Source organism: Orcinus orca, chromosome 11 (genome assembly GCF_937001465.1).
Source record: "Orcinus orca chromosome 11, mOrcOrc1.1, whole genome shotgun sequence".
Lineage (NCBI taxonomy): Eukaryota > Metazoa > Chordata > Mammalia > Artiodactyla > Delphinidae > Orcinus > Orcinus orca.
In genome coordinates, this window is record NC_064569.1 from 37,521,306 (window position 1) to 37,548,420 (window position 27,115).

Here is a 27,115-nt window from a genome sequence, read left to right on the forward strand (position 1 = left end):
GCATTACCCTAGTAACAAAACCAGACCGACACCACAAGAAAACTACAGACAAATATCACTCATGAACATAGGTATGAAAATTCCCAACAAATATTAGCAAATCAAATTCATCCATGTGTAAAAGGAATTATACAATAAGACAAAATGGGATTTATCCCAGGTATGGAGGGCTTGTTCAACATTTGAAAACCAATTAATGTAATCCATCACATCAACAAGCTAAAGAAGAAAAATTACATGATCAACAGATGCAGAAAAAGCATTTGACAAAATACAACACCATTCATCATAAAAACACTCAGCAACCTTTGAATAGAGAGGAATTTCCCCAACTTGATAAAGAACATCTACAAAACATTTTAACTAACATCATAGTTAATAGTGGTAGAACCTTTTCTACTAAGTTCAGGAACAAGGCAAGGATGTCCTCTCTCACCACTTCTTTTTAACATTGTACTGGAAGTCCTAGCTAATGCAACCAGACAAGAAAAGGAAACAAAAGATATACTGATTGGGAGTGAAGAAATAAAACTGGCTTTGTTTTCAAATGACATGGTTTTCTATGTAGAAAATCTGAAAGAATCAACAAAAATTCTCCTGGAATAAGTGACTAAAGCAAGTTACAAGGATACAAGGTTAATATACAAAAGGTGCAGGATACAGGGTAAATATACAAAATTCAATCTCTTTCCTATACACCAGCAATAAACAAGTGGAACTTGAGATTCAAAATACAATACCATTTACATTAGCACCCAAAAGAATGAAATACTTAGGTATAAACCTAACAAAATATGTGGAAGAGCTATATGAGGAAAACTATAAAATTCTGATGAAAGAAATCAAATAACTAAATAAATGGAGAGGTATTCCTTGTTAATGGACAGGGAGACAATATTGTCCAGATGCCAATTCTTCCCAACTTGATCTATAGATTCAACAATCTCAGTCAAACTCCAGGCAAGTTATTTTGTGTATATCAACAAATTGATTCTAAAATTTATATGGAAAGGTGAAAGATGCAGAAGAGCCAAAATAATATTGATGGAGAAGCACAAAACTGGAGGACTGACAGCACCTGACTTCAAGACTTACTATAAAACTACAGTAATGAAACAGTGTGGCATTGACAAAAGAATAAACAAATAGACCAGTGGAACAAAATAGACAACCCAGAAATAGAGCCACATAAATAGTCAATTGATCTTTGACAAAGGAGCAAAGGTAATACAATGGAGCAAAAATAGTCCTTTCAACAAATGATGCTGGAACAACTGGACAGTCACATGCAAAAAATGAATCCAGACCTAGATCTTACCTCCTTGACAACAATTAACTCTAAATAGATGACACAAAACTATAAGACTTCTAGAAGATAACAGAGAAAACGTCTAGAAGGCCTTGGGCAAGGTGATGGCTTTTTAGGTACAACACCAAAGGCACAATCCATGAAAGAAATAATGATAAACTGAACTCCATTAAAATTAAAAACTTCTGGAAAAGACTGTCAAGAGAATGAGAAGACAAGCCACAGACTGGGAGAAAATATTTGCAAAACACATAACTGATAAAGGACTGTTATGCAAAATATACAAAGAACTCTTAAAATTTAACAGTAAGAAAACAAACAAACAACCTGATTTTAAAATGGGCAGAAAACCTGAACAGACACCTCACTGAAGAAGATAACTCTTAGAGGAAACTCTTAGAGGACACTCTTAGAGGAAAACATAGGGAGAACACTCTCTGACAAAAATCATAGTGAGACCTTTTTTGATCCACCTCCTAGAGTAATGAAAATAAAAACAAAAATAAACAAATTAAACTCAAACCTAATTAAACTTAAAAGCTTCTGCAAAGCAAAGGAAAAGATAAAATGAAAAGACAACCCACAGAATGGGAGAAAATATATTTGCAAAAGAAGTGGCTGACAAGGAATTAATCTCCAAAATATATGAACAGCTCATGCAGCTCAATATCAAAAAAACAAACAGCCCAATCAAAAAATGGGCAGAAGGGGCTTCCCTGGTGGTGCAGTGGTTGAGAATCCGCCTGCCAATGTAGAGGACGCGGGTTCGATCCCTGGTCCAGGAAGATCCCGCATGCCACGGAGCAGCTAAGCTCGTGCGCCACAACTACTTAGGCCCATGCGCCTGGAGCCCGTGCTCCGCAACTAGAGAGGCCGCTGCAATGAGAGGCTTGCACACTGCAATGAAGAGTGGCCCTGCTCGCTGCAACTAGAGAGAGCCTGCATGCAGCAACAAAGACCCGATGCAGCCAAAAATAAATAAATAAAATAAATTTATAAAAAAGAAATGGGCAGAAGACCTAAATAAACATTTCTTCAAAGAAGACATACAGATGGACAAAAAGCACATGAAAAGATGCTCAACATCTGTAATTATTAGAGAAATGCAAATCAAAACTACAATAAGGTATCACCTCACACTGGTCAGAATGGCCATCATCAAAAAATCTACAAACAATAAATGCTGGAGAGGGTGTGGAGAAAAGGGAACCCCCCTAAACTGTTGGTGGGAATGTAAATAGGTACAGCCACTATGAAGAACAGTATGGAGGTTTCTTACAAAACTAAAAATGGAATTACCATATGATCCAGCAATCCCACTCCTGGGCATATACCCAGACAAAACCATAATTTGAAAAGATACATGCACCCCAATGTTCATTGCGGCACTATTTACAACAACCAGGACATGGAAGCAACCTAAATGTCTATCGAAGGATGAATGGATAAAGATGTTGTACATATATACAATGGAATATTACTCAGCCATAAAAAGAACAAAATAATGCCATTTGCAGCAACATGGATGGACAAAGAGATTTTCCTACTGAGTGAAGTTTGTCATACTGAGTGAAGTCACACATTGAAAGACAAATATCATATATTGCCTGTATGTGGAATCTAAAAAAATGGTACAAATAAACTTATTTACACAACAGGAATAGAGTCACAGTTGTAGAAAACAAACATGTTTACCAAGGGGGAAAGAGGGGAGAGATAAATTGGGAGATTGGGTATACACACTACTATATATAAAATAGATAACTAATAAGGACCTCCTGTATAGCACAGGGAACTCTACTCAATACTCTGTAATGACCTATATGGGAAAAGAATCTAAGAAAGAGTGTGTGTGTGTGTGTATATATATATATATATATATATATATATATATATACACATATATATAACTGATTCACTTTGCTGTACAGAAGAAACTAACACAACATTGTAAAACAACTATACTCCAATAATAATAAATTAAAGAAATAATAAAATGGGCAGAAAACCTGAAGAGACACCTCACCAAAAAAGATATATAGGTGGCAAATAAGCATATGAGATGTTCAACATCACATGCCATTAGGGAATTGCAACTTAAAACAACAATGAGATACCAGTACACATCTATTAGAATGGCCTAAATTCAAAGTATTGAAAACACTAAATGCTGACAAGGATGTAGAGCAATAGAAATTCTCATTCACTGCTGGTGGGAATGCAAAACGGTACCTCCACTTTGGAAGATAATTTGGCAGTTTTTTTAAAAAAACTAAACATGCTCTTACCATATGATCTAGCAGTCGCCTCCTTGGTATTTATCCCAAGGACCTGAAAACTTATGTCTACACAAAGACCTGCATGCAGATGCTTATAGCAACTTTATTCATTATTGCCAAAACTTGGAAACAACTGATGCCCTTTAGTAGGTAAAGGATAAATAAACTACGGTACATCCAGACAGTGGAATATTCAGCACTAAAAAGAAATGAACTATCAGGTAATGAAAAGCATGGAGGAAACTTTGACACATATTACTAAGTGAAAGAAGTGATGAGAAAACTATAAAGACAGTAAAAGGATCAGTGGTTGTCATGGATTAAGGAAAATGGAAGGATAAATAGACAGAGCATAGGGAATTTTTAAGGCAGAACAACACTCTGTATGATACTGTAATGGTGGGTACATGTTATTATACTATCGTCATAACCCATTGAAGGTACAACACCAAGAGTAAACCCTGATATAAACTATGGAGTTTGCATGATAATGATGAGTTAACATAGTTTCATTGATTGTAACAAATGTACCACTGTGATGAGGGATGTTCATAGTGGGAGAGTCTTTGCATGTGTGGGAGCAGAGGCTATGTGGGAATTCTGCACTTTCTGCTCAATTTTACTGTAACCTAAATCTGCTTTAAAAATGTGTTTAAAAAAACTATATACCTAAAAATATAACTATTTTTCTCTCACACACATTTCTTGTCTTCTCTTTTCTTATTTTTTTCCTGGCATTCCTTCTAGTTAGATATTGGACTTCTTAGCTTATCCTTTTAATTTTGTTCCCTTTTTTTTCACTTGCCCATGTTTTTTGTCTTTTTGTTCTACTTTCTGGGAAATTTCTTCAATACACTCCAAACTTCCTATTGATTTTTTTCCTGCTATAGTATTTAAAAATTTCCATGATGTTTTTCTTGTTCTGAGTTTTCCTTCCTCCTCTCCTCTACCTCCCAGCCCCAGATTCTCTTTCTTAATTCATGGTTGTACTATCTCCTTTTAAGTTTATGTCTTATGTATACAGTTTTATTTTTGTGTTTATCCTCTTTGCTGAAATGTGTTGGGTTCCATTGAGTTCTAGTTTTTAAGGCATGTTTGTTTTTCATGGGGGAAGCCTTCCTCCTATGTGTGGAGATTTTTCTCTTCATTCATGTTAAGAACGAGGCACTTCAAAGTTGGCGGGAACTAAGTGCATGACATCACTGCAGGATGATAGGGCTGAGAGTTAGTTTTTCTATTAGTTGGCCCACAAATATTAGTACCTGTGGCTTTTTAAGCATCTAGGTTTGTTTAGTCTTTGTTTCTCCATGGAAGGATTTTTCAATTTGTTGTCTTGTTTGTATCAGCTTAGCTGCCAGTGTTCTGGGGCTTGGGGTGGGAGGGGATCTCACCTTTTCATTTAAACTTTCAAACCCCCATTTTCAATATCTTGTATCATCTCTGGCTTCTCTTCTAACCTCTGCCAGGCTGGGCAATCACATGTCTAGGAGGTTCTCTGGTTCCTTTTCTCCAGAGAATGAATCCTCTGTGTCTATGTGGTAGGAAGGGATAGACCCTTTGTTACTGTTCAGGGTTCTTGGCCTTCCTTAGTCAATAGAGACCAAACAGGAAATTCGGGCAAACCTTTATTGGGGCCCCTGCTGCAGCAGGGGGCAGTGAAAACAAGTAACAGGTTCCCTTTCTCTCTCCCTGATGGGGGGCGAGCTGGTTCCATATATGGGGTGAGGGGAGGGGTGTGTCCAGGGGTTGGGCCAGAGGGGTGTGTTGGGTGGTTTGCCCACCCCTTTGGTGGTGGTGTGTGCAGGGGGCATGCGCAGTACCCTGAGTTTTCTCCTGACGCCCTATTGTTGCTCTCAGCTCTTCAGAAGTGGCAGTTGGGCTTTTTTTTGGTCTTTTTGTAACTTGTTGTCCATAATTTGCCCCAGCTGTGCATGCACCCAGTTATTTTTAGTCCCTTATAGTTTCTTTGTATTTTGTTGCTCGAGGAGACACTTGAGGAGACATTTGTCATTTGTCCAGGTGCAAGCACTGCAGCAAAGGGTCCCACGTCCCAGCTTGTCTCACCTTGGCTATGCCCAATGGGCCCTTGGTGTCTGCTCCTAATACAGTTCCATGTTTTGCCTCTACTTTCTGTGAATCCCTTTGGGAGGATTCTAGAATGAGTTTTCTTGTAGCTTGATAAAATTTCCAGCTGTAGGCACTTAGTTTCAGCTTTTTTCTGTTCTACTAAGACAGTTACTATTCCTTCATGTAATTTCCATCTTGAAAAAAATGATTTTGCTTACTCTTCAGTTCTCTTTGTAATTTTTCCCTTTATGTTGAGAGGTGAAGAGGATGAACATATGGTTTCAATCCACCATGTTCAACCATGGGTAATATGCTTTTGAATAATTTTTTTAATGTCAAGAGAAAATGCTCAGCATGTAAAAAAATTAGGAGACTAAACTGTGAAATGAAACATACAAAAGTTTATCCCTAGGTTGTGAAATTATTGGTAATAATTTATTATTTTCTTTAAAAAATCATTTCTGACTTTGCCAAATTTTCTGTAATAATCACACAACCCTTTCACAATCAAATAATTTTAAAAAATATGTTTAAAAATTCACACTGATGCTTATATTGCCTCAACAAGGGCAGCTTTGATTGCAGTGAATATTAGTGATCTGGAGAAGAAAGAAGTGTTCATTTTCTCCATATTAAATATTAAAGCTTCAATAAAAAAATTAAATGTAGGCAGGGGAGAAACAAGCTATAATCTTCCTGGTAAAGGGTGAATTTTCTCATCACTACCAGTGTAAATTCAGTTCCTATAGATAATGGTTAGCCATATATACTTTAAGATTATATAACTGGTATGTACTAAGGATTTAATATAAGGATATATTGCATGCAACATGGTTACTCTAATATTAGAAGGTGCTTCTAAGCGTCTGCCTATAATCTGTCAGAATATTCCAGAATGTGTTCTATGAAATATCAACTCCAACTGATTGTCTGCAAAGAAATAAGTTTGCAGATTGCTACATATTATTTCGCTTTCTAGGAGAAACAATTCACATTAGGGAACTGAAGGCTTTGAGGATACTGCAGTAAAGAAACTTGGTTAATTTTATTGGTTTAACTTAGTTTGGTTACGAGTTTTTGAAACTTAATTTGACCATGGAACTATTTTTTCACAAAATCCTTCCATGTGATACTGATCATTATCATCATCACTGTTACCATTGTTACTTAAATTTAAATTTCCAGTTTTTGATTTCTTTCAAGTCATAATCATGTTCTTTGGGCAGAGAGGTTATGGGGCCATACCTGCTTTTGTGGTCTGGTAGAGTCAAATCCTTCAATTTATTTGCACATAGAGTACAATAAAATGAACTATCCTGGGTATCCCCTGCATTGCTTTAGGAGGAAAATATTTTACTGTTTTGTTGGGGAAAGGGGGTAGAATAATTTTCTTGTTTTGTTTGTTTTATTTTTGGGTAAGGATCAGGAGTCATGGTTCCCAGATTTTTTTTCCAGTAGCCGTGGCATTTTGTAAAGCCTGGAGCATCTTGTCGGGGGGGGAGTATATTTGCTAAAATATATCTGTAGGTGCTGGTTATTGTCAAATTGTACAGCTGGAGCCCTGCGATATGAAGGTTTATTGTCTAATTTTCAAGCAAACACAATTTTAATGAAAGTAATCATTTGGGGATTTTCTTTACCACATTTGTTTTTTATGTCTAGACTCTTTATGAAAGGAAATGGGAAAAATAATTTGGGAATCTAAAATAAATCAAACTTTATCTGTTGATATTGTTAAACTGACTATCTGTGCATATACAATAAAATAAATTGCTTGGAAATAATCAGTTCTTTTAAAACAATTTTTCAAAGCCTCCCACTCTAGTCTTTCCACAATGGGAGGGCTCTGGTCTTATGGGAAAGATTTAGAGTAGAGACATGGGTTCTAGTCCCAGCCTTGCCACTAAACAGCTCCAAGATATTATTATTAGTGCTATGAATAGCAACTTTTATTGAGGGCTTTATATATTTTAGTTATTGTGCTACAGGCTCTGTACGCATGGGTTCTTTTAATTTTCACTATACCCCGTCGGAGAGTTGGACTAAATAACTCCTTGTCCCCTTTCTAGGCTTAAATGATCCAAGAAGATATGTCTCTGCTGCAAGACCTTAGTTCCACTGGGGTGGGGGTGTGTGTGGTGGGGGGTGAGGAGTTAGGAAGTGAATCTTATCTTCACTAAAAGGCATGAATAGACAAGTTCTTGGGAGCCTGAGATGGAACTCAGAACCATTTTCTAGTCTAAACCAGTGTATAATCTAATCTAATATATATTATCACCAGATGTCTTCAGTTGGTTTTTCTGGTGGCCCAAGCATCTGATACCCAAACATAGCATTGTTTTCTTGGATCATAGTCTGTTTAAGTTGGGCAGGGGAGAGGTGGTTTGCATTGACTTGACCATTAAGGACAATGGACAGCCATTCTTCCAGAACTACCAAAATTATTGTGGCTCCTTGAAAAAAATAAATCTTTCAGCTTTTTAAATAGGGCTCCTGTGTTTGACCATTTCACCATCAACTGTACCAGGCAAGTGGCATCGTGTATCCCCATCACTGTAACTCCACCATCTGATATTTGTAAAGTGTCTTGGGGTTTTAAATTCATCTCCTCACCCATGACCTCATTTGATTTCTGTTCCTCAGTATTATACCATATTGTTACATGTCTGGAAGATAAGAACTTCTAGAATATTACTTTTACTGTCTGAGTACAGGGCTGAGCCACCATCCAGCGGACTCAAGGAGGGAAGATAAAATCCAGAGACTTATTCTCATTTCTGACTCAGTGGACTGAAAGCCTGCACTGCGCCTTGGCCAGATGATTTCTAATTGGCTTCTCTGCTTTGGTAGTATGGCCTTGGTCCAAGGGGCCGTTCTGGCTTGGAGATGGCGTGGCAGGCAGAATCCTATTTATCTGTTTTTAACACAAGTATTCCAATGTACAGAAATTTGGGTGTGTGTCTCTTCCGTATAGATTATGCCCTCTTTTGATGTACAGGTTTAGTGGAATGCATCATCCATCCTTTATCTTCTCAAAAATGTGTCTCACAAAACACTCAGGGAGCTTTCAAAATTCCTAGGAAACTGTGCTGGATGTTTATTGAACTCTGTCACTCTTCTGAGCTCATCTTTCTTACTGTTTACCCTTTAAATTGTTATCTGCTGAGAGACAGTTGGGAGGTAGTTTTTCTCTGCTCAGTTCTTATTAGGGTTTTAATGATTCTATTCCCCCTTCCTCCATTAGGAAATAAATACATGTTAAATAGTTCACCAGATAAGAATAAAATTTGATTTAAATGCTAACAAAATTAATTAGCGTTTAAATCAAATCTGCTGAGTTGAAATGTTTTTGTGGGCAAGGCCTCCCCTATCTTTTAAATGTGGAGCCTTATTTAAAAAAAAAAACAACTGAAAGATTTATTTTTTCAAGCAACCTCAATAATATGGTAATTCTAGAAGAATGGCTGTCCATTTAGTTTCAGGCAAACGGATTTCCTAGGGCCCCAGATCACAGCCAAGAGTTTACAGAGATTGTGGTGCCTCTAACAATTATGAACAGGCAACTCCTACACAAAATGCCACAGTGTGGGTGTGGGGACTGTGCAAGAGACTCTGACCAGTCTAAAATTCCACAATTAGAGATTTATTATTTTGGCTCAAGATTTTGTCACCTGGAAAATTATAAAAAAACCCGTGTGAGGGTTGACATGGTCAGCCTTATGAGTTTTTCAAAACCTTTCCAGAGAGCAGGTTTTGATATTGCTGGCTGGGACGAAACTGGACATCTAGGGTTGGAGAGAGGATTGACAGTGTCAGGGAGATGGTGGCTGGGGGAAGGGAAGCCTAAGAAGGGGCAGCTGGTGATGGGGGAAGGGTGGAAGAAGGCAAAAGATGAATTTTGCCCATTTTGTTCATTTATTTGTTCAACAAATATTTATTGGGAATCTATTTTGTTGATTGAGAAGCACTTTTTTAAGGACTGGGGAAGAAAAAAAATCACACCCTGTGGGAGTCTAGGTGTGTGGGGAGGAGACAGGCAGCCACGTCAGCATGTAGTGACAGCAGAGTATAGGAAGTGTCATAAGATAGGTGGGCACACAGCACGGTGGGGTCCCAGAGGAAGGATGTATGGCGGGAGGGATGACAGAGGGCCATCTCAGAGACACGGATGTTTGAATTTGGTTTTAAAAAGCAAAGAGACATGTTTGCCTGGAGGACTACAGAGAGGATGGACCCTGTATGCTGAGAGGTAGCCTGGGCAAAGGGCACACAGGTGGGGAAGGGCTTGCTAGGTGAGACATTCCATGAGGCTGGAAACCAGGAGGTGCATGGGAGTGGCTGGGGAAGTGGGATAAACTCAAGCTGGAGCAGTGTGGCAGACCTTCATCTTTCTTAGGGAACTTGAACTCGATTCTGTAAGTTATGGGGAGGTTCTGACGGAGTAAAGGGCCTGGCCAAATCTGCATCATTGAGGTATAGCTCTGACCACCTTGAAGTGGATGGATTGGTGGCCAGGGATGCAGAGAGACTGAGGACAGGAGAGCAGTGCAGTTTTGACCATATCATGCTTCTGGCACATCCTACAGCTCGAGGGTACTCTGAAAATGGGAACAAAATGCATAAAGTCTGTGTCTCTGCAGCCTGCAGCTATATGCAAACCTCAAGCAATTGTTTGCTCATGCCTGAGTTTCAAGTGTTTTTGAAGGAATATAACTCAAAACCTCACAAGGCCAGGAAGACCTAATAGCATAAGACGATGCAATTATTTAAATCTTGGATGAGATATATAGGCTTATGCACACGTGTTCTTGTTTTTATATTTGTACCAAACATTTTCAGGTTGTTTTTAGCCCATCTGAACCGTCCATCGATACAAGAACTAACAAGAAGATGAAATTTTGTGAAATCCAACTGAAAAGTAAATGTAATCCTAAGGCTTAATGTTGGTATTTTTCAAAGGACTCTTTCAAACCTACCACATGAAAGGCTTCAACTTTTAGCAAAACCTTGGTCTTGATATAAAACATGCTTTTTAGATGCAGTTTCAAAAATATGATGTTCCAACCCAAAAGGCACACTCTGATTTGAAGTCCCGCTTTACTCAGAAGGAGGACAAATCCTGCCGAAGCCAGGAGCTCTTACTGTCAATCCCCACCCTCATCTGGAATGTTTCTGTGGCTCAGACTCAGTGAGCTTTGAACCCGTGGACCAGTGCTCCCGTGGTCATTATACTATGTCAAGGGTAGGAGGCAGATTATGAGAAAATAAATGTTCAAAAGGGAGCAACCTTGCAGAAATAAGAAGAGGGAGGCAAGTCAGATCCTTTTGCTTTGATTGTGATATAGAGTCACAACAGGTGCTGGGACTTATGTCAAAATTATAAATAGAATGGAGATTCTCATGAGAGTAGCAGAGTGACGCCAGGGTAAGAATTAAGATGAGGTTATGGAGACTTACTTGATCTCCAATGGCATCTTTTCATGGGGCCTTTCCTGATTCCCCAGCTACACTTTCCTCTCCTGCTTTGCTTATAATTTATTTCAGGCAATGATTTCCTCTCTTTTGCACCAGAGTTTTGTATTAGGTTTAGCCTGACTACTGCATTGCATTTACCCATGTATTTGTCCCTCTTTTGTCTGAGATGGTATTTAAGTTGGAGCTACAGGGTAAGCCCCTTTGAGGACAGGACAGGTGTGCTACTCATGCTGGTTTCCTGATAGTCCAGGGCCTTATACGTAGTAGGTGCTTTACACAGAATGCTTGAAGAGAACTTGGTTTCTGATAGGTTTGACTTCCTGCCACTCACAGCATATGACCTGAGGCAAGGAGTTTAACCCCACTAAACGCCAGATTTCTCACTGGGTTCTGCTATTAAATGAAATAATGTATTTTTAAAGCCCCAGTACCTAGCACATAGTATGAACTTAATAATTTCTTATGATTATTATGTGTCTGTAGCTTCAAGATTACAATAAACTGTGAGACCAATTTTATTTACACCTATAAGTGGGTTACCTTACTTTTACAAAATGGGACCAAAATACTCTGCCTGACAGAAGTAACAACACAGTAGATAGAGTGGGTGTTCAAGAGACTCAAAAGTCAAGGTTATACGTCCTACACAGAGAAGTGATGGAAGAGGGAAAAGAGTTTTAGACAAACTGACAAGTGCACTGGAGTCACACGGGGCTCCAACTTAGACTGTTTGTGATGAAAACAATACTGCCTGTTTGTATTTTTCAAAGGACTTGCCCATTTCACAAAGTCTCATTATTTGGTGGCTGACAAGATCTGAATGCTCTAGGTAATGTCTATAATGTAGCTGGCACACAGGCGATTTCCTTGGTGCCCTTGCTAGAAACAAGGGCATTCTCAGTTTGGGCCCCTTCTTCCCTGGGCAACTTCAGATAGAATCTACTTTTCTTCTTATCAACCCCAACCCTTCCTCAGAAAGTAAGAAACACAGAGGGATTAAGTATGTGGGCTCTGAGACGATTTGGGGTCCCCTGACATCTGAGACTGAAATTATATATTCAGTTTTTCATTTGGATTTCACACAACCCTGTGAGGTAGGTGGGTAGGTATTACTTTCCCCCCTATCCAGGAGGGGAAACTGAGGCTCAAGGAGGTGAAGTAATTTTTGTAAGACCACATGGCTCATGTGTGGAAAGGTTGGGATTTGAACTCACTTCCACAGCTAGCTCATAACTGCTATGGAACACTGCCTCCCTGGCCGAGCCAATCACCAGCTGGTCGGTATTGACCAAGCAGTTAGATCTCCCAGGAGGGGAGCGGCACTGCTACAAGTCAACACGATGTCCCACATGCCCACAACACAGCCAGACCAAAGTCCCACCCAAGGAAAGCTGGTTAATGACGACCGTCAGCAGCCACATGCCTGATTTTATAAACGCCGAAGCCCATCAGCCCCATTCCTACCCTCATCTCCTGGTAAACGTGGGTATAGTAGGGCTTCGTGGGGATCCAAACATTCTTAATAAGACTTTGAAGCGTCTTGACGCAGGACCAATGGCTCAGGCAGCCCCAACTCACAGCCGACGACTCGAGATCTCCCAGCACTTCTGCCTTCTCATTTGCTGTTGTGAGAATAAGTTTAGATAACATTTATATATACCAGTGTTTGTATCTACCGATGGGCAGCTCTTGAGGTTTGGGTGAGAGTTTTGAAGAGGGTGATTTTAGGTGGTCAAGTGCTGACCACACTTCCTTATGGCGTCAAGGATCGCAGAACCACAGGGGCTGTGCAGTGAGGGAGAGCAAACGCGCGTCTAGCACCAAGGCCGGTGCTCAGTAAATGTTTGCTGAATGACTTGTTTGAACCTCTATGTTAGCCGTTTGCGATGCAGGATGCCGTAAAGTACACAGGTCCTCACATCAGGAACCTCCATTCTAAACGGAAGGAGCTAGACAAGTAAACAGAAATTAAAGCAGTATAATATGTGAGTGAAGAGTCAAGAAGAATTCTTGGAAGAGAACTCTGGGCACTGAGTCCTAGAGGACATGTGGGAATCTGTCATGTGAAGAGAGGAACGTGTGCCAGGAAGAGTAATGTTCAAAGGCACTTGGATGCCAGGGCCCTTTGAAGAAGTACAGATTTTTCTGGGAAGAAGGCGTGTGTGGTGAGTGGGGAGTGAGCGATGGGATATGGCCCCAGGCCTTGAAGGCTGTGCTGAGGAGTTGGGATTGCATCCACAAGGCAACGCGTGGAGCCCCTGAAAGGCCTTAATTAGGGAAGTGTCGTGAGCACATTTTTATTTTAGAAAATTCATACCATTGGGAAATGCACAGAAGGGGTAGAACAGGAAGAGGGTGGATATACAGATAGAGTTACAAGGTTATAATGGCAGAAAAGAAGTCGAGTTATTACAGCAGGGATGGGAAGGAGGAAATGGCTTTCAACTGTACTTAGAAGGTAGAATTTATTGGACATAAGGTCAGGTTAGCTAAGAAAAAACAGGGACCTGTCTTATTTGAGCAACTACATACATGGCGGTTTCATTAATAATATTGGCTCCCATTTATTGAGTACTTATCATGTACCTGGCGTATTGCTAAGTGCTTTGTGTGCATTCTTCCATTTCATTCTCGTATCAGTCTGCAAAGTGATTATTATATTCATTGCATGGCTGAGGAAGGTGAGGCTCAGAGCAATTAAGAGCCTCGCGATATGTCATGTGAACTAAGTGGTGGAATTGGGATTCGAACCCAGGTGTCTGACCATGGGCTCCCAAGCCTATGCCATCAGTCACCGGGGCATGCACAGACACTTCCTGTGCCAAGGAACTGCAGAAAGAGAAGGTCTGGAGAGGGAAGGGAGGAGATGCTGATCACACAGTGCAAGCATGTTCCCACGTAAATCCAACCCCGAAAGTTCTATGCTGAGTTTTGCCTGCTTGGAAGCAGCATAGCTCTTCATTGGGGGTGTTGGTCGGTGTGGGTAGAAGAAGGAACCAAGAAGGTGGTCCTTACAAGCATCCTGCTGACATCATGGTGTCTCTCCTCCCTCCTGTAGAGTAGCTGTTGATACGGGAGAGAGAACGAGCAGGATTCTTTAGGTCAGTGTCCCCAGCTTTAGAGGGGATGAGGGGACCCAGCATCTGAAACTACAGGCAGGGAAACCCAGGGATCCAGGGAGGTAGACACAGCTTAAGGACATTACCCCCACAGCCTTCCTTTAAATACTGAACTCACAGCAAGTAAATGGGCTTAAATAAATATTGGTGGAAGTGATGCAAATCATATCATGAAGAGCTGTTAGTTCTCCTGGCAATCGGCATCTAAGTCAACTCCAGAATGGGTGTGAATCTTTGAGTAAGGCAGGCATGAGTGCAGAGGCTCCAAGAGGACGCATCCCCTGTCCATGCCCTCTCAAAATGCAGCTCTTTATTCTAAAGAAGGGCCCTCTTAAAGTCTGATTATTCTCCCTAAAGAAGCATCAGTCTCTTGGGTCTGTCTTGTGAACACATTTTGAGGGTGGGGCAGGAGAGAATGCAGTGCCTGTCAGCAGGGAGAGGAAACAAGCTTGGCTTGGAAATGCAGGAAAATACAAACTAACTAATTAGGGTTAACCATTATGCTATTTTTATGTAATTCAGCACAGGTTACTCAGTAAATTAGGGGCAAAGAGAAATTTCCTTCACGAATTTGGTCATCAGTCTTTGCCACCATTCAGGCCAGCTAGAGAAAGAGAGGAAGAAGCTCTATCTGGAGTGATGGCTTCTCAGTGTTGCTCTAAGCTCACAGTTATTCCTTTGGGAGGGTTATTGATAAATCTACCGATGAGACTCCAGCATCTCTGAAGGTAGACTACAGTGAAATGGACATGCTAGTCCTTTTGCTCTCTCACCTTTTGGCACTTGTTTGTGTGGGTTGAGAGGTGTTGGATAGGATGTGGAATGCAAGAGTGTCAAGAATGAATGGGCATTGCCCAAGAAGATGAATCAGTTGACTGTTTAAGAACCACCATCTACATGGAAGTAAAAATAACTCTGGGGCAGGAAACCTTATTATGTATATGGTAATTATTGTCCGGGGCATGAAATGACAAGAATGTGTGCTATGTCTATTTGGCTACTGACTTCCCCATTCCTGGCCCCCAGGGACCCCCAGGAGAAGTCTTCTTCTCTTCCCTCGCCAAAGTACCAAAGGTTTCTGCTTCAAGAATGGTGGGGGAGGCGGAGGGGTCCATCCACCTTGGTGCTTTACTAATTATCTTCCTTCACCCACATACCCGCAGGCCAGTCACCCCTCTCTCGCCAATATGAGGAGATAGGCAGAGTCTGCGTCTTTTGTTTGTATTTCCAGGAGCTGGGACATAAGGAAAGGGGCAATGATATTATCAACATCAGGCCAAATTTGTCTCTTCCCCTCTCCCTCAATTCTTTTTAATTGCAGAAAGTATTTATTTAAAAATCTAGTAAATGTGATACAAATTATACATCCAACAACATCTATAAAAAGAGTCATCAGAAAATCCATATTTCTGTTTGAAGTTTACAGAGATTAATAGAGCTCCTTTTCTTAAGAGTTCTATTTCTTTAAACTAGGCAGCAGCCATTATGGATAAGAAAGCCATGACCACAAGAGCAGTATTAAAGTTTAAGTAATCTTCCACTGCTCTTGTTTATGTCTTCATCATCAGCTGAGCTTTCCATTTCTTCAAAGGCCTGTACCTGGCTGGTAACTTTCAATCATCAAATCAAAGTCCTTTGTTGGAATTGTTTCTTTGGTGTCATGCAAGATATGCAGTAATTTGATCAGTCCAGTCCTTTCCATAATTAGAACAAGAGCACATCTTCCTGAAGTATGTGCTCGTACCGTGGTCTGAAGTCACACAAAAGCAAATGCACAAAGCCCTCATGTTGTGTGGCCCTAAAATACCAGCAGTTTTAAATCAATCAATCAATCTGTTTATTTATTTACTAATCTCCAGCAGTTTTTCCACCACCCCAGAGCTAGACATTTATAGCTCTGCTCTTTTTTTTTTTTTAAATAAACATATATTTTTCGCTGTGCTGGGTCTTCGCTGCTGCGCACGGGCCTTCTCTGGTTGCGGTGAGCTTCTCTTCGTTGTGGTGCACAGGCTTCTCATTGCGGTGGCTTCTCTTGTTGCGGAGCGTGGGCTTTAGGCGCGTGGGCTTCAGTAGTTGTGGCTCGTGGGCTCTAGAGCACAGTCTCAGGAGTTGTGGCGTACGGGCTTAGTTGCTCCGCGGCATGTGGGATCTTCCCAGACCAGGGATCGAACCCATGTCCCCTGCATTGGCAGGCGGATTCTTAACCACTGCGCCACCAGGGAAGTCCTCTGCTCTATGTTTGACTTATCTGCTGATGATAATGAATGCAAGTCAGAGCATTTCACTTTAAATACATTATTTCTCTGTTCAGTGGGTGTGGTGTGGATACCCACTCACAGGAGACTTATTCTAAACCTTCTTGGGTTCGTCAAACACTTAAATGCCTTCAGGATTCCCTATTCATATTATTTACATACCTATAGAGCTTTAGGCATATGATCACCTGGGTGTAATGTGGCATGAAAGCCTCATGGGATTGCTGAGATTGTAGGTACTGTGACCCTTATTTTAAAGAAGGGGTAACATGTGTGGTGGGTGCATTTATCTGAAGGTCTTTTGTGGGGCAGAGAAGATAATGCTACGCTCCGACTCTCAGGGGAGACTCATACTGCTTCAAATGTTTTTCTCTTTCCGCTGTCTTCTGGTGGTCTCCCTGTCCTGGTCTCTTTCCTCTCCACGGTCCTCCACACAGAGTTAGAATCAAGTTCCTTGAGCTCTTTATCGTGTTTCTCCGTATCTTCTAGTTTATAAGATTCAGACATCTCAGCTTACCCTCCCTGACAACTGTCCCTGTGTCATGTGTCACAGCAGCCTTGTTTTACATTAGTCCCTCTGGTCCATATCTTTGCATTTGCTGAATTAAGAGTCTTGTCACTGTCCTTGGCAACTTCTTTCTCCTCCTGGCCAACACAAGCCCATCCTGTCTTCTGAAATACTCATGAAAACTCCCCTTATCCAGGCAATATTCTTGGGGGATTGATTTCACCTATTTCTAAACACCCTTCTCCACATATAATTATGTAAATAGTTGAGAAGTGTTTATCTAATTTTGCAACGATATAAAGAGAAAAATTTTAAGACACATTCATAACGCTACCACTAATACAACTTTGTAAATCAACTATACTTCACTGAAAATAAAATAATCTCACTGTAAAAGATAAATAAATAAATAAAATCTAGGTCATCTTGGGCAAACAGCTTAGCCTTCATCTAAAAGGGGTGTGTCCACTGCTTGTTCAGAACATTCTAATTTATTTAAGGGAGGAAGAGAGGGGTGAAGGGAATGAAAGGTGATCTGCTGCTCTGACCTGTGCGAAGGCACTTATGTGATAATGGGATGGCGGTGGAGCCCTGGCCGCCAATTCATTTTCATATGGCTTCCTGACAGCCAATCACCAATTGTTTAGCTTGACCACTCCCCTTCCTGAGAAAGGTTCCCCTTAAAGCCGACAACTAACATTTTCCTGACCAGTTTAGGAGGATCAGATTGGAGTTTTCCACTAAGAAATGGCTGCGTACCCACATATTCTGGTATATTCTCTGTCCTAAAGTACTAACTTGTCATTTTAGAGTAAGCTCTTTCCTCCCATTTACAAAATGAGGAATAATCACTGCACTCTCTGTATTTCATGGACCCAGCAGATAACGTTTGCTGAGAAGAAAGGTGCTTTTAACAATTCTCATGTTACTTTGGTTTCAGCTGTTTACATATCCTAACGACTATATGCAATTTTCCACGTTCTCAATTTTCTGTCTAGTGATAAAACTTTTGTTCTCCAACACCCCTGGACGGCAGCTGCCCAAAAGTCTCCTGTTTTGTCTTGTAAGCTTATCAAGCTTATCAAAGGTTAGTTGTGTTTGCAGTAATTCTCTATTTTAATAGGGGCTTCTGATATTTGAGGTTCAAAAAATAGCTTCTGCGCTAATTCTCACGTCAAATGAGGAGGCTCATTTCCAATGCTTGCTTAATCTTTATCCCCAAAAGAATATTTCCACCATAAAAAAGTCAAAAGGCATTCTCCTCACCAGCTTGCCCGCACATGTCTGATTTGCTTTGTTCCCTTTTTCTTCTGCTCTTCAAATCTTCTGGCATAACTGAAGCCTGGGAAGCAGCATCATTTGAGATGAAAAGTTTGAAGTCGTCAACACACCTTCTGAAGATGCATTTCTAGTATCAAAATTATGTAGAGATGGAATGGGGTCAGTTCCCATCTGGTTTTTCCACCTTACGTTAGTCTATAGTTTAGACTAATTGACACCATTTCCCGTTGCATTGTATCAAATTTTAGGAGAATTGTTTCCCTCGGGGTAGACTTTCTATCAAATCCCTGTATAGCTTACTCTGCAACAATAATGGGAGAAGACATTTTGCTAAAGCGTGAGCAACTGACCTCTTGTTTTTGAAAAGTAATTGTGAAGTCACCTCTTTTTTTAATCCCGGTAGATCAATTTTCTGATTGAAAAGAATTGAAAACTTTGTTTTGCTTTTTTTTTTTGAAAATATGACTACCATCAGGAGTTACCAAGTGTAATTTATTCTTTATATATGAAAGATAAAGTCGCTAGAAGAACATGTGAGGGGGCAGAGAGATAGATTTCAAACATGCTGCCTAAATAAAAAACCAGTTTTCAACATGTTTCAGGGGACCAATGGTATGAATGAGAGGCGGTGCATCATGGTGGATAAGAGCACAGACTGGGTTTGAATCCTGGCTCTACTTACTGGCTGTGTGACAGCAGGTGAGGTATTTAATCCCTCCGTGCCTCAGTTTCCTCATCTGTAGAATGGGGAGAAGACCCCCTACCACTACTAATACCTACCTCAGAAGGTTATTGTGATGATTAAATGAGTTAATATTTATAAAGTGCTTAGAATAGTACCTTAGCGCATAGTAAATGTGATGTTTCAGCTGCTGCTATCACCACAGATGTAGGATTTTATATTATAAAGACCGAAAGAACTTTTCTGTAAACATGGCCTAGGGCTTTCTTCCGGGGAGATCCTTTAGGTCTAGACTTCCTATTTTACAGTTTTAAATTTATACCAACATTTCTTCTATTTCACTAAATGGAGAATCAGTTCTACCCTGAAATCTCAATTCTAATCATTATCTGAAAGCCTTAACTGACAAACAGCACACTATTTGGGAAAGTATTTTTCAAGAATCACTTGATGATTGAAGTTGACTGATAAAAAAATTAGAGAACAAACAGGAACATTTGATAGTGAAAATACAGTGTTTTCAGGATCATGGTGAGTCTGTGTCGTAGTTCTATATGTAACAGTTTGTAATTCTCTGTGTGCGTGGTTATTTAAGCAAACCTTGCTTTCCTAATTAGACCTGAAACCCCATGAGGATAGGGACTATGTTTTGCTTACTATTAAATTCCAGCACCCATTGCTTGACACGTAGTAGGCATTCAAAGGTAGTTGTCAAAAGTAGTTGAATGCATGGCTTGGTAAGAAAAAATGATCCTTTGGAAGTCATTTTGTTATACAATAGCCTCTTAAGAAGTTGATATGTAGCTAATAGGGTTATTCATACCCTTACTATTTCTATTAAGAAAGTATAAGTGTGACAGAACAAGAGCAACAGAGAGATTCATTAACTTAGCAAAGAGGCAGGTTTGAGGATCAGCCTCTAGTCTTCTGAGTCCTAGTCTGGGTGCGTTTCTAGTAAGATGAAAACGATTTACAAAATCAAGAAATTCTGCCTTCTTTTTCTCTTTAATATTGTCCTTTCTTCTCCTCTGCAATAGTTCCGTGGCTTGCGTCTCTAGATGCCGAAAGAGGAAAGGAGAGAATCTTCAGACACTTGGTTAGTACTGTCCTGCTGGAAGAAAGTGGACATCAAAGAACAGACTAGCTACATACTCATGATTCAGAGACTTGCCTCTGAGCGGCCGGGTCCTGGTGACAGTTTCTGACATTCTGGTAAAGTTAGTGTGTGCTGCTGGCCCCCAGGCAGGTGTCCTGAACATCAAAAGGTTAGTATCAGCAATGGCAATTTTAAATGAATGTGATATCTTGCTGAAAAATTACCACATATGCAAATGGATGACTTTGTATTTAGCTCCTGAAAATACTGTACATAGAAAGACATTCTTAACCATCTGGAAACAATTTTGAGGAAATTAAAGTTTTGGAGCTCAACCCAATGATTTCCTCTTATCTTTGTTATTATTATTATTTCCCCGTTGCCTTGCCGTCAAATCAGATCCTAAAGCTTGTTTCCTATAAAATAGCTCCCAACAAATCTGTAAGTCAGACTCTTTGCCCTCTGTCCTCTTTGACTTTCAGACATTCCTCTGGTTTTGCTCTAAGTTACGTGTACATATCACAGACCTAAATGTTCTTGCTTTTTTGCTACTCTTAGCACATGTGGAGATGATTTAGTTCCTGAAAGAGGATGTTTGGGACACCTACTTTTTACAAAATCCAAATCCTGTGGAATCAGACAGAGGTTTTTCTGTCTCCTTCAATTGTAAACCAGAAGCAAAATCAAACTAAATTAAAAAAAATCAAATTATGCCATTAGAATAATGTTCTGTATCAAGGGCATGAGAATTTAAGGTTAGGTAATTTACAGTTATTACTATTATGCCACACACAACTCTATCCAGTTTGGTTACATCAGATGGAGTTGTAATTGTCTTTTGGACTTGTTGGCTCTCTTGTTTCATTTCAGCCTCCATGCTAGATTAAAATTCCATAAAACCATGATTAACTAAAATGCTTGAGGAATGAGGACTTGTGTTTCACTTAATTTTCTGGTTAGCTGTTAGCTGAAGTTTAACGAGAAAAACTCTTGGCTTTAATCCTTGTTGAAAAACTTTCTAAAATTATTTCATTTCCTTGAATTAAAAGGATAGCACAGTGGAAAAGTCTGTCACTGGTACTTTGGAACATTGCAAGTTTCTAGGGATCATTTTCTGGCTGTTATAAAATGCTACAGATGGAGGGTTGAAAGGTTGAAATGAATATGGAAACTAGACCCCTGAGGTCGAACAGCCAGTTACCTCTATGTTTTAAAAGTAGACAATAAACTAGTAATTATTGAGCACCTATTACTTGCCAGGCCTTAGACTCTCCCCTTCAGGAGCCCAACATTCTGGTGGAGAGAGAGATGTGTCTACAGATAAATACTATACAATGTAATAAGTGCTTAAGAAGGAATGAGGTAAGTGCTATTGTAGCTCAGAGCAGGGAACAGCCAATGACCTGAGGAAGTCAAAGACCTCACCTGGTGGAGGGTGATGGTCTGGGTCTTGACACATGCGTGGGAGTTAAGTAGAGATGAGAAGGTAAGATGTCCTTGGCACAGGGAACAGACTGACCCGGTGTGTCTATCTGTCTGTGTGCCAGCTCGGGAGAGACTGTTGGCAGACGTGTCTGGACAACAGGCTAGGGCAGACTCTAAAGGGTCATTTGTACAGAGTTCAAGTGCTAGTTTGTATGCAATATTTAACAAAGGAGTTTAAAAATCTGATGTGTTTTCCAGAAAGATTGCTCCAGCAATGGTGGGAAGGAAGCATGGGAAAGAGGAAGAGACTATTTTGATTCACTAGTTAATATTTCAAAAAACCTTTTACTGTTTTGTTGACCTGAATCATAGTTTGTAATATTATTTTACCATTAAGTGGGAGAACATTTCAGTTTTCTTCTCTCTTTTAGGTTCTGTATTATTATTATCTTCACTTTGAATATTGGGAAACTAAGGCACAATGGGCTTGTGACTTCCCCAAGGTTCTGAATGGAATCCATTGAGAAACTGACCGAAAGCCAGGTCTCGAAGTTTCTTCCAGCAATCGCTAGACCACACTCCCCAATATTACAGCATATTTATGATATAATTAACTTTCAGAAAGCCATATGGCTTTTGTTACAAAGACGAAAGGAATGTGCTTTTCGTAACGAATGGCATATGGCCTCCAATAGCTCTTTGCTTGCATATTTTAACAAAATGAACACATACAGAGATTAGATGCCTCAGGTCAGTTAGCGGACTGAGGTTGATTTCCTTCTGCTCTCTCTAATTAAACTGCATTTTGGACATATATCAAGGGGTTTTTTGGCAGCCTGTGAGTGTAGATATACATAACGTGCCTCAGATGATCCTTTTCTCCTATGGCTTTGCCCCTTTAAAGAGTTGGCACTGGTCTCATTCACAGTGGAGCGTGCAGCTCACAGAAACAGGCCATTTCCCATGAAGCTGCACCCTTGCAGAATGGTGGGAAAATCCGCTGACTTAAATGATGAAGTAGACAAAAGGAACAAATACATGGGTACCACTGAGTTGAAAGTTGACATTTAGCTTTGGTCACTTAAGTGATGTAGTGCTGATTGGGTACATGATAGTTGCTCACATGCTGAACTAATTTAGTAGCAGTTAAGCGTGAGGGCTCACCCTTGATCTCTTAGAGTTACTCAGGAACCTTTCTATTTTGAGTAACATGCCTTAAAGTTCTGCTCTCTTAGTTCACACCGTGTCTCGTCCTTTTACTGATTTAGCAGGTTTTCTGATGCAGTCTGAGAATGAATTCCTTGCAACTTTCATATTATCATATTACAATATTCATCACTGATTATTTGTGTTCAAGGTCAATGACATTATCTCATTGGAATTCCCTGGACTCTGAATTCATAACATAGTCCAAAATGCTCTTGTCTGTGATGGGAAAATTGCAGCACAATTACTGTAAGTCAGTTGATTCAAAGGATCTGGGTTTCAAATTTAGCTACTCATTATATCGGCAAATCACTTGCATTTTTTAATGCTTGTGTTTATATTACACAAATAATAAAAGCTTTTTGTTAGTTAAGTGGAAGTATATCAACTTTAAAAGGAAAATTAAAATATGCATGTTTCTTCAGTAACTAAAGTAAAAAGTAAAAATACATTTTAGTTGATATTGAAATACTTAAACCCTCCTATTCAAAGTGTAATTTTCTAAAACCAAAACCACATAATTTAGGATAATTATTAATGTAGAATAAACCAAATGTTTTAAATAATAAATTAAACTTTTAGTCTGTCTTTTTCTCATCTAAAAATGACATTCAAATCCTGTTCATACAAAAAAACAAAATGTTTGTTAACTTGGATTCTAATTCACCTTCTATTTACTATAATCTATATTCCTTTCTTGGACAAGTCATAGCTTCTCCTTTCATAAAATAATATCTTTCATTATGTTATAATTACAAAGTGTGGACTCATAGAATCAATGAATCATAGGGCTGGATGAAATAAGCCTTCAGCAATCATCTCTGCCTCTAAGGCACCTCTAAACCATGAGTCAAAAAACAAGGTGAGTAAGAGACTCCTTTAGCCAGAAACATGGTTTTGGCTAGATAACAAAAAAAAGTAAACCTGGGAATTCTTTTCTTCTTTAGCAAAAATGCTTCTTCCTTCCTTTTTTTTTTTTTAAAGTGAAACTCACCCCAAACTGATACTGTTAGAATAATAACCCCTCCTAAAAACCTGTTGTGTATAAAAGTGTGAAGCGAGTTAGACTCACTTCATATTTGAGAACTGGATTGTAGGATCTATAAGACTCCAGATAAATAGTGTTCGAGAATGAAAGATTCTGCCCTCATCTACTGAAGCATCTTTTATTACCTGACTGCAAAATATAAAAGCAGTATGTAAGGCTAACACGGAGCAGAAGAGATGAGGATGAGTAGAGGACAATTTAAAACACCACAGGGCTTCCCTGGTGGTGCAGTGGTTGAGAGTCCAACTGCCGATGCAGCGGCCACAGGTTCGTGCCCTGGTCCAGGAGGAACCCACATGCCGCAGAGCGGCTGGGCCCGTGAGCCATGGCCGCTGGGCCTGCGCGTCCGGAGCCTGTGTTCCGCAGCGGGAGAGGCCGCGTCAGTGAGAGGCCCGCGTACCTGCAAAAAAAAAAAAAACAAAACACCACAAAGCTTGCTGTTATGATTGTTTTATTATTATTTTAGCTGTTATTATTGTTTTAGCCATTTTTCTTGAATAAACGTTATTCAGATTTAAAAAAAAAAAACAGTATGTTAGTACAAGATTTGTCAACAGATTAAATGCTACGTCATCTATAGAAAGCCAAAACACTACTTGGAAGACAAAGGCATAAGGGTAACATTTATGTACTAACAAAAGTCAATTGGAAGTCAGAATAAAATGTTATTTTCTTAAATGTTATAATTCAGTCAGGTTAAGAGCATTCTCAACTTGCTTATAGGTCTTGTACAATTTGGAGATAGTTGTATTCGAGGATATGCTTCCAAACACTGAGACAATAGGCCTCACTGTGTGTAGTCAGGGCAAAATTTCAAGCAGACTTAATCCCCTGGCTGTTTATACGATGGTCCTTTCAGGACTGAACACATGTGGACGCAAAAAGAGAGACCTGGCTCCCTAAAATTACCTTAAGTATTTGGGTTAATTTGAATTTCATATTCTAAGGAAGTTATGATATGCAAAGACACAAACAACTTGTTTCTCCAGAGTTTCAAATCCTGCGCCAAATTATTTTAACAAACAAATATGGTTACAATGTAAATGGGGGACATGGCCGAGACCAAACACAACTGCCTTTAAAGGGAGGTGGATTCTCTAACTCAAAGATCTGTCTTGTTCTGCTGGGCACCATATTGGGTCTGAATATTCTAAGGTGGTCTTAGAACTAATTTTGAGGTTGGACGTGCAGAGAGCTGAACCGGAGTTGGAGAGACATATGAAAGGAGGGGTAGAGGAGGAGAAATGGAAGGGGAGAGGGGAGAGCAGCCAGGGAGAGGATGTGGTGCTGGGAAACCACGGATAAAGGCAGTGAGTGAAAATCCCGAGTGGCAAGGTGCCTGAAGGATTCTTAAGAACAAGAATTCTTAATATTGAATGAAATTGTTTCTGTTTCTGCGATTGTAAATGATTCCAACTCCTCAAGTTTTAGTAAAGTCTGTCGTAAGCATCCATGCGTTGAGGACTTCCTTTTGTTTTTGGATTGAAAATTATGGGAAAGACCTCATTCCATTTTTTTGAGGCTGGAGAATTTAATTCCTAACCGATGACCCCTGGGTTTGCTCCCTTCATCCCAGATGGGGGCCTGCATAAGGCTTTGCTGATTGTCACAGTTGAGGTGCCAGGACCGCATTTGGCGGAATAGGGTCAGCATGAACAGGAAAAGCCGTAAATGAACACATTACCCTGAAGCAGGCATTTAGAGCCAGGGAAGCCCTTCCATGTCCCCCAACCCCTCCACCCCGCCCGCAAATGTCTAGAACTTTTGAAGTGACCTTTGGTTTCCACAACCCATGGGATGGATGTTTGAATCAGGGAGAGAGTAGATGCCAGCTGATACTTGGGTTATATCCATACAATCTGAAAATACAATAATTTATTAAGGGTGGAATTAGGGGTGGAAAATTTTAATCTCTAGGGCTTCACTTTTTGTCTTAAGGTTCATTGTCAGCAGCCCATGATGCTGTTGGCATTTTCTTCTACAAACATACCAGGGATTTAGCATATTTTGATTTTTAAAGTCAAGTCCAAGCTAGTCAACTATGTGTCTGGTAAACTAAAAGATATTGTTTGAAATCGTGGCAACCGTTCTGAAATTATTTTGTGCATTTGCGTTTATTGGAAGTGTAATTATAGGTTGCCTCTCTCTGTAGCATTCCCCATGGCACACAGAGGAATTTGTTTGTATGTGGAAATCTTTATAGGAAGTAGCATTGTTGTGTGAGCTTGTAAACTGGTACCTACATGTTTGAAGATGCCCACATTCTTATAGTTTATCATCACTTATGAATAATGGCCCTGGGCTATAGTGAAAAAAGTATCCATGATCCATCGCTTGAACTTCTCGTTTAAAAGGGCAAATTTCACATATGTCTAAAATGAAGATGACCTATCTACATACCTTCATTATGTTCTGCTCCATTATTAGTGGCAAGATATGCACATTTGTAAATGGACGAGAAAGAGAGAAAGACAAAGAAAATAAAAGATGTTTTAAGATACAGCTTGCCTAATTTCTTTAATTGGAAAGTCTCTCATATTCTGTTTTTAACGGATATGTCTTACAGTGCCACATCTTGATGTTCTGATAGGGCCTTCAGGGAAATTTTATTTTATGGAAAAACTCCTAGGTGGCATATCTTGACATTTGAGAACCTTCCAGAAAACAATGAAGTGTACTAACAGAACAAGTGCCTTGTCTAGTTTTCTGCATTTAGCCATAACTATGCTATTCTCACAGTTGTGGGAAAGCCTGAGGGCCAAGTTCTTGTCTGGCTTTGAATCTAGTCCAGTCCTGACATGCTGTGAAGCTTCAGGGCAAAGTTTAATTTTCCCAAGACACAGTGAGCCCACTGTGTAGTGATACAAAACTATATTTCTGCTTTAAAAAAGATGACACAGTCAAACTGATTTTATGGAAATCTGAAATGAAAGCCAAATATTAGGTGATTTTAATCCAAATAAAATATAATCCATAAAAACCTGAAGATTGTTATTATATTTGGAAACATTGTATCTTCCATTGCTTCTCAAGGTGAATCTATGACCACTTAGACCACATAAAATCACCCTGTTGGAGAGTCTGGAGACCACCTCACTATGTGGTTTCCAACATCCCAAGTATGTTCTCAAAAATCTCTTCTTGTCTGTGTTCTCCAGCCTTTATTCACAGAGGGCAGTGTGTCTGTGTGCATTATATGAGCATTCTTGTTTCTACCAGCTTATTATTTATTTTTCCCAAACTCTTGCCATTCACAAAATAGCAAGTGTACCACGTACAAATTCATTTAATCATTGACGAAAATGGAAATGAGGGCACGGCAAAGAGAATTCTATAGCATGGTACTGGTGCCCACACTTCAGGGT